The 8,760-nt window shown below is 31.1% G+C and overlaps 1 pseudogene; it reads right to left on the bottom strand.

Annotated features, from left to right (window-relative positions):
* Positions 1 to 31: 31 nt before the first annotated feature.
* LOC134232723 (dysbindin-like) lies at positions 32 to 6,471 on the bottom strand (annotated as a pseudogene).
* Between the last annotated feature and the right edge of the window lie 2,289 nt (positions 6,472 to 8,760).

Raw genomic sequence — 8,760 nt, 5'->3', positions numbered from 1 at the left:
GCGTTATAATTGACTATTATTGAATTTATTGTTCTGCAACAAAACTAGTTTTACATAATTTGAATGTTATTTATTATATAAATAATTATAACTCAAGAAAGTTATGTACTCTGGATTTGGTCAAAGATCATCATATATGGGTTTTTTTTAACATTTTAACTGGTATACAACAGGAGTATGATTTCTTTTATCTTCAATTTCAATGTCTTCAGAAGTTAACTTTCACTCTCTGATTTCCCTGGTATAACTTTTTCTACATCACTTTCCCCCGTCATTTCCTCAGAATCTACATATTGTTCCTGGTCCCCGTGGGAGGCCCCAAGGTCGTCTTCATAGTACTCATCCTCAATGTCGACCTCATCAGTACTCCTCACTACAACTGGATCCTCATCATCACTGACCGTCTCCTCAGTTTTATCTGTTGATTGTGTTACTGCGAAATAAAAAATGAAATCAGGAAGACTGAAAATGTAAACCAAGGGCCCATTTTACAAAAAACTTAGACCAAAAACGTAAGCTGATTGAAAAATTTTGCAATATTTATGATTCTGTTAGAAATTTCTAACATAAAAATAACATGTTTGTTCTTTTAAGTTTTTAAAAAGAATGAATTCCTTTTCAAATCAATGTAAAATACCAAGTAATCAGCATAATTTAATTTTGGTCTACATTGTAAGTTCCTTTGTAAAAACAGGCCCCTAGTTTACTTGCAATGTTTGTGAATCTTCATGTCAAAAAAGGGTTTAACATATGAGTGCAGTGTTTTAAACCAGGGATTTACAAACTGAACTTTAATTACCATAGACATGTTAAATAATATTTTTAAAAATAAGTTTTTAAGTTTTTCAATGAATTGGTCAATGAAACTAACAAGAAATTTTTTTAACAAGAAAATACAGTGGTTTCTACATATATAGACCAGGCAACTTCATTCCAAATACAATCATCGAGATAATAAAACTCGGCTGATTACTGAGTTTACTTATATAAGAGTTTACCATGTAAAGATCACTATGTCCAAGAGAAAATATATCCAGCTTTATAGTGAAACATCACTCTATAAAATGAGAATTTGTCAATAATCTTAATCCTTTGTTGTTTTATTCAATGATCAATATACAGGACAAACCTGTTTCAGCTGAGGGAGTGGTGTCTGTGTCATTAAGGAATTCGTCCAGACCTTCAGGGTCCGAGTCTACAACAATGTCTCCTAAATCTGCCTTCTTCCCACTGTCAGAACTAGACACTGATAAACCTTAAATATATAAATCAACATTGATGAAGACTTTCCATTGATAAGCGTAAATTTGTCCATTTTCATAGGGACATATTAAAACTTTTGTCAAAAATCTTCAAAATAACAACTTAATTCGTGTTCAGTGACTTAAATATGTAAGCAACTGCATGGAGTTTCAATTTTTCATTCAAAGTTTCACAATAATGGAATTTAAAGTGATGAAAAGTTGGTCTAGATTAATAAGAATGGTAAGTTGCAGAATGGTAGAATTTGAACTTTATAGAAGTTTCCAATATTTTGAAAATGTATTATTTGCATCATTTACAACCAAAATAAGCCTGAAAATATAAACCTATCATGGCATCCATTTTTTTTCTTTTTTGCATCATCTGTTCTTATATGGACAGATGATACAAACAAAAATATGGATGCCTGGATTGGTATATATTTTTTGACCTATTTGGTTGTAATTAATGTGACTTCACAGAAATAAAATTTTAGAATTTGTAAATTTTCAATAATGTTCAAAATTCAACCTTTCTGAATTCATCCTTATTAATCTATACAAATATCTGTCACTTGAAATCATATCATTGAGAAACTCTGAATGAAAATTAAAATTCAAATCTGTGCTGTTGAATTAATTCTTTTTACTCCTATAAATATAACTTAGTTTGTTATTTTCAAGATTTATGATAAAAGTTTGTGCCTCACAACTTGCAACTTTTAACTTCACATGTGCATGATTGTGACTCACGCTCTAGTCTGCCGTGGGTTCTGTAATAGTCTACGTCCTGGTCAAATGCGTCCTGAAATGCTTCTTGTCGTTCTTTCAGTTTGATCTGTTTGTGTTTCTCTACTTTTTGCATCTTTTTAACATGCTCTTTTGCAAGTTGAACTGAAATTGATTAATTAGTATGCAGAAAATATTCACTGTGATAAAAGTTGGATTGTATTGTCTAGGTTAAGTATTATGTACATGCATGTGTCCATTTTGAATTCGAAGTCATTATAAAAAAAAAAGTCTCACACCAGTTATACTTCATTTACAGTAAATGTGATTTCCGGCTTGAGAGGAAAGTGCAATAAATGTATAAATATGACACTTTTTTTTAAATGCAACAAACATAAGTAACACAAATAGTGACAACAATTAATGTTCAATGCTTAATAATCGTGATTACTGTAAACCAACTTTTATTCATCTGCGAGAAATTTTTGCGAGGTTCGTGAGGGCCTCATCATCGCGAAAATTTCTCGCTGCGAACCGGTCCTTAAAATCTCTGTGTCTATTAACAACAGATTCAAAAAGGCTTGATTGCGAAAATTAATCGTCGCGAACCATTTTACCCCTTGGAAATCGCGAAATAAAGTCCTTGCAAATAAAACTTGGTTTACAGTATATTCATCATCAAATGTGTCTTTCAACTTAAAAAGAAGATTCTCTTAATTATGCTAAACCATAAAATCTGTATTTTACTTTCATACACAGTATACCTTTTAGTTTTTCTAATTCGTCCATCTTTCTGTTGCGATACGCTGCTAACTTCTGGGAGTCCTGTGTAGTAGTTTTTTGAGCGTTCTGTACGCTCCTGCTCCTCACAGATGTTTTCTAGCTGTATCAGATTTGAAAACTGCCTCAACTTTGTCATACTCCTCATCAAGGATCGCTACAACACAATTCAGAACTTTAAATTCATTTTAAATATTTAGAACATTGGTACATGTAAGTTGTTTAAAAGCTTCTTTTAGTTACCTAAAACATTGGTAAGATATTGATCAACTTTACAGTAACTTTTATTTAGTTATACTTAAAACATCAGTAAGTTATATTGGACATCTTTTTTTAGTTACAAGGGTTACCTAGGACATCTGTAAGATTCTGAAGGTCACTCAGTATGAGAGGAAGTGCTTTTGCTCCTTCATGAAGTCTGCCCAGAATTTCATTCTGTCTGTCATACTCCACATACAACTTGTTTACCAATATGTCAACCTCCTGAAAAAATACATAAATTTTTATCACCTGATTTAATTAATCATGTTTTAAAAGAAGAGAATTTACGTGTACCAGGTGTACAACAGAATTGTCTTGTAATTGAAAATTTATGCATATGGATGGTATATAGCTCTAAGTGGTTAGCCAAAGAAACCAGCCAGGTTGAAATTCACATCTCATAAAAAAAATTACTTCTTTATACATGTAGATCAAAAAAATTATTTTAAGTCAAAATGTGTACAAATCAATGAGAGATGGAAAGAAATTCATTCCTAAACATTTCTAAAACATATTAGTGCTTTTATAGGACTAAAATTTCAATTTTGACACGTAAAAACTAAAAAGCAAAGAGAGGATATATACATGTTAATCATCTGTCTATAAAAGATAGAGGGTTTCACTTGGAACAAGCAAAGAGAATTAACAAATAACAACCAGAAAGAGTCCATATGAATCTTCTCTTTGAGAAACAAATTATATTTCTAGAAAACCCTACTACTAAGACTTTTATGTCATATATATAAAAAGTGGTACTCTTGTATAGAAATGTTCATTACCTCAGCTTGTCTGGCATTCTGTTCTGTATTATCCTGTAGCTCTTTCCATATCAATTGATATCTACAAACCATAATATAATCCTAACTATGTTTATTGATTTTTTAAAAAATATTAAAATTTATTTATCATGAAAATTCTCTAGTCTATTAAGTCTATAAAAAGACATGACAGGACCTTGGTGCTGAGTTTCTATATAGGTAGTGATTTCTAACCCAAATGGTACATCAAAAATCTAGATGATAAATTTCAAACTAAATGGCTAAATCAAAAAATGTAGAAAAACTAAAAAAAAGGGTACATACATGTAATACATTATTACTGAAAGTAGAAAAATTCCTTAAGATAAAATGCTCCTAAACATTTCTACATTTCAGCTGCAAGTGATTCTAAGTTAAACAATTTAGAGCAAGGATTAATTTTTGCATTACTCCTTATTCTGTTTCTTAAAACACAACTACTAGGGTAATTTCTTGACATGATAATTAATTTCAATTACTTTTCACTAACCTTTACTTTTATTTGGCTTGATTAAAGATCCTCCAAAAATAATACTAACTTGCTTAATGTTATGCACAAATTATTGCATAAGTACTTTGTTAGAGGATGTTCATTACATCATGTACATTGCTATACCTTTGAAGTAAATCTGCTCCAGCATCTAAATTAAAAGAGGTTTTCGAGTACTGGGTTGTGGACTCGTTGCTTGGGTCACGTGATGTAAAAGACTTCAGTCTGGAATGTATTGCAATAAAGCTTGAAAAGGAAATCAATATAATACAACAATAATCATAAAGAATATATTTGTACTGAGAAGTGTCAGAGTATACAAGTATCCTAACTAGGGACTATTACAATAATTACTTTGTCTAGGTCTGCAGGCACAATCTCTTGATTAAGCAGAAAGCTACTTAGCTTTATTTAGCTATATATAGCTTTATTCAACTATTCAGAATAGTTTGGTTTAGCTTAATAAAAAATTTGTAACACTTTTTTTAAACATGTTGATTTTCTCAGCATGTACTAAAAGTCAGGTACACTTTGGTGCAGCAACGTCCATCTTTGCATGAACTCATATCTGAAAATAATGCATGTAAAATTGTGTCTTTGTACTCAAAGTTTTAAAACTTTGGGGGATATATTTAAGCAATTGATACAGTTAATACTTATCCAATGAAATTAAAAAGGCCAATTTATAGCTATTATCAATCAGTAAGAAAATTGATAGGTACCCAACTATTCAGTAAAACGAGAAGCAATCTTTTTTAACCGTGCCTCAACACAAACATTAGGTAATGTGCAGTTATCTAATCAATGGAAATTCATTTTTTGCTTAAAAGTATTCAAAAGCTGCAATATTAGAAGTTATCTTTGATTTTAGTTATTGTTTTTATAACCCATAGTATGTATACATGTACATTTATAAATGCTCAAATACTTGACTTTTTGTCTACTTCACACAAAAAAACCCCTTTTTTTTTAGGAAAACTGCATAGAAATAGCTACATGTATATCAAGCTATTTTGAATAGCTTAATAAAGCTATATTGCTCTATTTCAAGCTAAAGCTAAGGCTATATAAATCAAGAGATTGTGCTGGAACTAATATACATGTACATGCGGTGATAAACCAAGTGTTTAGAATGATCACATAGATGCCTTGTATATTATTTACAGTATGTACAGTTGTGTGCCAAAAGTAATAAGATCATTTTATTTTTTCTCTATATTCATTGAAAACAACAATTTGTAAATTCACTGGTTTAATGACAACAATTCTTGACTATATCTGATTTTACCACAAATGTCTTGTTAATCCAAGAAATTGTTGCAGTTGATAAAAACATCAACTGCTTTTATCTAATCACTATCGATATTTTAAAAATATTGTATTTAAAGTGTGACAATTAAGTGTCACCAATTAATTATATAGTCAACATTGATCTTGAATTTTGGAACTGATGATAAGTGATGAACTATCTTTTACTAAAAACTTAATATGTAACGATCTTTTTTTTTTAAATAACTACATATTTTCTGGTTAAAGTACTGAAATAAATAATGAAATTGGACAAAAATTGACCATTTGCCAGTGATTTTACAAAATGTTATTTTCAAAGAAATATACAGAGAAAAAATAAAAATTATCTTCACTTTTGGCACAGATCTGTAAATCAGCATATTCAATAGAGGTTAAAATTGTATTTAGTTTATCAAACTACACTTATTAAACTACAGCTGATCCGCTATCGATTAGTACAATGTATAGTGCAGCTGTAGTGATTTCACTCGTTTACAGCAACGTAGGGATTTCAATTTAAATCTCAGAGATATAAGTATTAAATAGCATTTCGCCTGCTACAATGTACCCTGCTTTTAAAGTTTCAAACACGCTCATGTCCTCTGTTTAAACAATAGTTGAAATATATGACATGACAATGTTTACTGTGAAATCTTCCGCCATTTTAGCGATCACATGATTTATACCACGAAGTTCGATCTCGATTAAAAAAAACTCGAGAGAAAAAAAAAATTACCTACCCCGATCTTATCGTTCCAATGATATTCATTGTAACTATATCTATTTCAAATTCAGACATTTTGATTAGAAAATGATCAACAAACTGACATTGAACCAAGAAAGTTGATCAAATGACACCCTTATCGAGATCAGTGAGTTATCTCAGATTGAACAGTCTATTTGTACAGTTGTAATTATTTGTACAGAACCAATGTGTAGATTCAGTGATATTGTGACGACACTGCAAAACTATCTGGGATAAATATTAATCTCTATGTAGAGTGGAGGGTTTGTGGTATTTCTATTAATTATTGAAGCACAATATCCACAATAACATGAATAAGTTGAAAGAGTCCATGCATTTACTAATTAACGTGATTAATTAAGTTATTATACCTCTACTGATTTTTTCTTATATAAAAGTAAGGCGGTAAAATGTGAATTATTCCCTAGAAATATCAGTGAATGGACTAATTCCCCGTGCGTTAGTTGAATGAGCTGATCCTTGCTTTGAAAGCTAATTCCCCTGTTATCCGCAATCCTTTAGATTTTACTTTTGCATCGGTCTAATATGTTAATGGACTAATTCCCCGTGCGTTAGTCTTGAAACTAAATCCTCGTAATCCTCTTTTTATATCGGTATAATAAAACAGTTAAAAACTTAAAGTATATCATTGAGGGAGTTAGCAAGATTCTGGACAGTTCCCCAAGACCAGGACTATTTCCGGAGGCATATGTATACTAATCTTTTTTTTTCCTGAGCATGCGTCGCCGAAACAAATTGAAGGGGGGGGTGATTGAAACTGAGACAAAAAATTTAAAAATGTCCAAACCCAATTCTCGGTATTTTGTGGGAAGGGGTGTAAGATTTCTGATATGGCTATATGTCCCCTCTCCCACTAGCCCCACGGTTCTCACACCTATATCAGTGATATATTTTTCTTCTATTCCTTTACTGTACGTATATGAAATTTTGACAGACATTTGTGGCTTTATCCTAGTCCTTGGCCCATTTACACATGCTCTTTTTCTGTAAAATAAAATGAAGGGCAGTGACCGCAAATATATAGAAAAAAAACATGTCATATCTTTTTTGGTACCCACTAATTCAATCTTAATTGTGCAACTTGCTACTTTATACAAGCAATATGTTATTATAATATAGCTTTTCAGTATTATAATACTTGTAGCTTTTATAAATCAGCAAGTTGTACAAGATTAATTTAGGTGCAATTTAAAAAAAAAAGAAGATTTTTGAACTGAAATAAAGGCTACATAGAATTTTTTTTCTTTAATTAAGATGACTTATTATATATAACATTTCTGATCTCAAACAGAAATATTGTATGCAATTAACTTCATGTCAAATGATCCCCCTCCCTCCCCACCCCAGTCCGATGAGTCTTTACCTAGCTAAGCCCAAGGGTCTGGATTTGAATGCAATAAAACTGATTATTGTATAATATATCTTTATATACATAGTCTATTTATAGTCCCTATATAACCTATACAAGGGCAAATAGTTCATAACGCTACATATATTCACCGGATTTTTTATGACATTGATTTTTTATGCAACATTTACATCATTCAACTTTAATCGGAATTGTTTCTCTTTACCAATTTAGCATTACAGTAGAAAAAAGCGAGTTGCTATCCTACCAAGCTAATTTCCCCAAAGTTCACAGACGAAAAAGTCCTTGTGAAACATATCTTGCATGCGATCTTCTTAATTTGTATGCTGAATTAATTTCAGTATTTTACTGGTGTGCAGAAAGTTTTTACATATCTTGTGAATTCAACTGCAAAAACATTTCTGAATTGAAGGAGAACCTATAGTCTGCAAGTCCTTCTGAGATGCTGCAACTCTCTTTCATATTTCAATGACGGAGGCTTCAGTTATTAAAACAGCTGTAAAAAGAAGGTAAATATGTCCACAAAATACACCCTATATACCTTCAGCACATGAAAGACAAACTTCTCATTCTTTTTTTCCAGACCCTCTAATTCTTTCCATCTTTGCCCTCAGTAAAATCAGTCCAGACTCCTTTCTAGTTAACTCTACTGTGTTGAAATATTATACATCCTCCAAACACTCTCCAACCCACCCAAAAAAAGAGGCCTCTTTTGATTGTTATCTGAAAATTGAAGTTTCTGGTGACTATTTTTAATTTTTTCAAGTCTTAGATCTTTTACTCAAAATTTCTCTAATTATTTGCCTGCATTGCAACATATACCACACTATTTACTCAGAAAACAAGGACTGGACGTTCGCGTTCTTCGGGTCCATACTTTGATACTTGAAAAATAAATTTTCAACATTGAATTTTACAGAATAAATGAATGAACCATTATTTATCTAAGAAAGTGAACGAATATGTGTTTTGTAACAAGACATTTTTTTTTTCGATCGAGATCGAAGATCGTAATATTTAGTTATTCAACACACTCG

Source organism: Saccostrea cucullata, unplaced genomic scaffold (genome assembly GCF_032062105.1).
Source record: "Saccostrea cucullata isolate Sc308-1 unplaced genomic scaffold, CSIRO_AGI_Scuc_v1 ctg366, whole genome shotgun sequence".
Taxonomy (NCBI): Eukaryota; Metazoa; Mollusca; class Bivalvia; order Ostreida; family Ostreidae; genus Saccostrea; species Saccostrea cuccullata.
This window is presented reverse-complemented; position numbering and strand designations above follow the sequence as displayed.